The following is a 3,918-nucleotide window of genomic DNA, read 5'->3' as shown; positions in this document are numbered from 1 at the left end:
CTTTTAGCTTTGCCTGCTAGCTACATTGTTTCTGTATAATAAATGTTAAATCTCAAATCAATGTGGACAAGATAGACAATTTAGGCAATAATATTAGGATAGGTGAATATCCTAGTATATTTCATAACATTAAGTATGAAATATACAGAATCAATAAAAGCATGTAAGTATCAAAAGGGAAACCCATTAAGATAATAGAAAAAGTTTTCTTTTCTAGGTGATACAAAAATTAAAGAGCTTGTAAAAATATTTGTGAATATGTCTGTATGAAAAATAAAACACAATCTTCTACTTGGCAAAAATGCTGTCAGTTAAAATATTAGTACAAATAACAAACCAAGAATAATATTTGCAAGTCACATCACTGACAAGGGGTTAATCTCTCCAAGTATAGAAAAGTTTCTAGAAATTAGTAAGATAAAGGTCAACCAAAAGAAAAATAGGCAAAGAAGGAGAATAGAAAGTTCACAGAAGGTGACATTTGCATGGCTGTTACATATATACATTGATGCTCAATCTCATTCATAAAAGAAACATATAATAATAAATGCGTAATATGGTAATTAGACCTTCCGGATTAAGCTGGGGCTGTGAGCGCTGAGTCCCTTGCACGAATTTCGTGCATCAGGCCTCTAGTATCAGAATAAAGAAATATACAGAGATGCCACCTTTCCCTATAGCATTGGTAAAAATCAAAAAACTTGGTAATACAAGGTGCTGGTGAGGTAGTGAGGGAAACACATCCATTATTGGTGGGAATGCAAATTAATGCAACTACTGTAGAGGCCAATCTGGCAGCGTATATCAAAATTACACAAATACTAATGGCCAACACACATGAAAATGTGCTCATGCTCACTAGCAGTGAGTAAAACAGAATTTAAAGCAGACATTCACTTTTACTTTCTACCTATCCACTTGTCAAAAATTAAAATGAATGAGAATAATAATTTTAGGTAGGAAGCCAGGAAAAGTGTATTCTTATAAACTTCTGGTGAAATGTGAATTGCTATAGACTTTCTTGGAAAGCAATTTGACAGTATCTCCTGCAATTAAAGCTACAGTCTTACAGTCTATTGTGCTCACACAGTGGGTAACCTTTGCCAGTCCACGTGGGCTGGTGGAGAAGGCCAGGCCCACAGGGTATAAGTGCTAGGGCAAAGTGGGGTGGGAAACTCAAGGAAACAGCCAGGTTAAGACTGGGGGCTCTGTTCCCAGCATGTAGAGTTTCACAGCATGTTGGATGGTTGTCATATTGATTCCGTGTGCACCTTTATCAACCTTCCTGCTGTATGCTAGGTGTCGCACTCGATTTTAGGAATAGAACCACAAAGGGAAACTAACTGCCTTCTCCTCCTCTGTCCCCAGGAGTGGGCCTGGGAGCAATGTGTACTTTGGAGTAGACATATGCTGGTCTAATTTAAAAAAAAAAAAGACTGGGGGCTCTGTTCCCAGCATGTAGAGTTTTACAGCATGTTGGATGGTTGTCATATTGACTCCGTCTGCACCTTTATCAACCTTCCTGCTGTATGCTAGGTGTCGCGCTTGATTTTAGGACTAGAACCACAAAGGGAAACTGCCTTCTCCTCCTCTGTCCCCAGGAGTGGCACTGGGGGCAATGTGTCCTTTGGAGTAGACATGTCCTGGTCAGTCCTCTGCTTGGCTTGCTGTCCACACTCCTCAGTGGTGCCAGGAGAGCTTCATTTTGGTTCCTTCACTCTGAACCATCTGCATGTTCTTTGCCATTCTTTCCATTTTCTGGGTTTATACACTTCGCTCTGATCCAAACCCTAAATCTCCAGGATCCTGTCACTCTTCCGGTTCCCACCCTGCAGGCGTATCCTGCATCTGACTCCACTGGGTATCTGTGAAACATTCCCAGCCAGAACCTTCCAGAATGTGGCCCCAGTAGGCCTTCACATCTAGCCACACTGGATATGGCCCCAGGTATTTAAATTTAGTAAAACCCCTTTAGAATTAGATTCCTTTATATTTTACTGTCCTTCCTCCTTATCTACTAGTACTTACCATTTTTTTTTAGCAGCCCATCTTAAAATTATTTTTGAACTCTAGCAGCAAAAATATCTCCTGAAATTATGTTTAAAATGCTTACTTCCCAGTAGTTTCTCACCCTCAGTCTGTTACTCCTAATGACAAAATATCTTTTTAAAAAACATATTTATCTCTGCTTTCATGTCAAAAATATGTATCTCTGCAGAAATGGTGAACGGAACAGGTGCTGACCTATGGGTGGGTGCATTTGAGAAATAGCTTGTGGTTAATGTTATAGGCCTCCTGACAAGTGTCTTCACGGGGAAGAAATTTCAGAGAGGTGCCCGGTCTTACGCCTTATTTTCTGGATACAGATGAAGACAGGAGGCTAGACCCTGCGCCGCAGCTCAGCGAGCTGTGCTAGAGCGACTTTTCCAGATGTCTTTGGCCTGTGCAGGTTGGTTCTGTCTTCAGGGAGCTGCTCGGATTTGATTTAACATTTTCTAAACTGGTTCACCCACCTTTGAGTTTGGAGGATGTATTGCTTCGTGCTCTCTCAGATTAATGTACTGCCAGCCGGTCTGATGCTCCCATCTCAGGAAATTCATTAACACATTGGACTCCGGAGAGCAGGTGTGGCACCGAAAGGTTCCTCTAGCTTCCTTCCTTCTTCACAGCAACTTCAGGGTGAATTATACTCTAGTCCTTTAGGGTGAACAAATGAAAGCCGTATACCTTCCCTGTGCTCAAAGTGGGCTTCAACACGGCTAGATTTTAGTGAAGGTGCATAGACGTTGTGTGTAGTTATGTGTGTGTTGCACACACATCCCACAAGCGGTCTGCAGGAACACCACAGAGGTATAGACTTTCCAGACCATTCCAATGTGCACGGAGAAAAGGAAACCCTCACCTTGAGATGGAGAAATGGGCTTTGCCTGGATGCCTTTGTTTGGAGTGAATTTATTGCAGAACCTTCACTTGGTCCAGAGTGTCTGGCTGCCATACTTCTTCTCATTCCCTTTAAGACTGTTACCATTTCCTTCTTGCTTTATTTTAGCACATTTTCCATCTGTAACTGCCTCCGTCTGCTGAAGAAGCAGGGGTGAGTGTTTTGACCATGGCATTCCATTGTTTCTTGCTTCCACCATTGAGCTAAGCCTTGGTTCACTGCAACCCAGAGCCCCTGGCTGACTTCCGCTCCCGCAAACTCAGATTTATTGCCAAGAAATTGGAATTTCTTTATTTTCTCGTCCTCTTATCTATTGGCTTCCTCATCTCCTTCAAGCACTGGCTCCCCCCACCTACCCTCCCAGCCTAACCTTATTGCAGAGATTATCAGGTTTACTTTTTTATTTTACTGCTTTCCATTCAAATTTTGCCCATAAAACCACTTTACTATTTCAGAATGAAATATTATTTTCATTACTTTCCTACCCTAAATATGCATAGCAATAACACACTTGTGATGTATAGCAAGTCCTGTATTAAATACATGATACTACATAATAAGAATGTATCATTTTAATGAAATATTTTATTTCCTCTTTTGTTACTTATTGTAATTTGCTTTAATTTGGCTCTACTAACCTTTTTGCCCATGTGTAACTCTTACAACGCATTCTTATGAACAATGCATATAAAAAAAAAAAAGGAAGAAAGGAAAAAAGCCAGTCGGCATCAACTAAATATCAAGGTGAACATAAGGTCAGGCTCAAGTTTGGGGGGTGGGGAGCACAAAGGAATTTAATAGAAACATTTCATTAAAGAATTGTGCACAACACCCACCTTCTAAACTTTTGACATATTTTAATGTTAGTCTTTTCTGAGGCTTTCGTTCTTTCATTAGTTTGGGGTCCGAGCTTTGCCATAGATCTGGGAGACATATATGAGAAGAGACGCCTGGGCCAGCCTGTCTGGATAGGAGAG

The sequence above is a fragment of the Myotis davidii genome, unplaced genomic scaffold, assembly GCF_000327345.1.
Source record: "Myotis davidii unplaced genomic scaffold, ASM32734v1 scaffold98, whole genome shotgun sequence".
NCBI lineage: Eukaryota > Metazoa > Chordata > Mammalia > Chiroptera > Vespertilionidae > Myotis > Myotis davidii.
Note: the sequence above shows the minus strand (reverse complement) of the source record.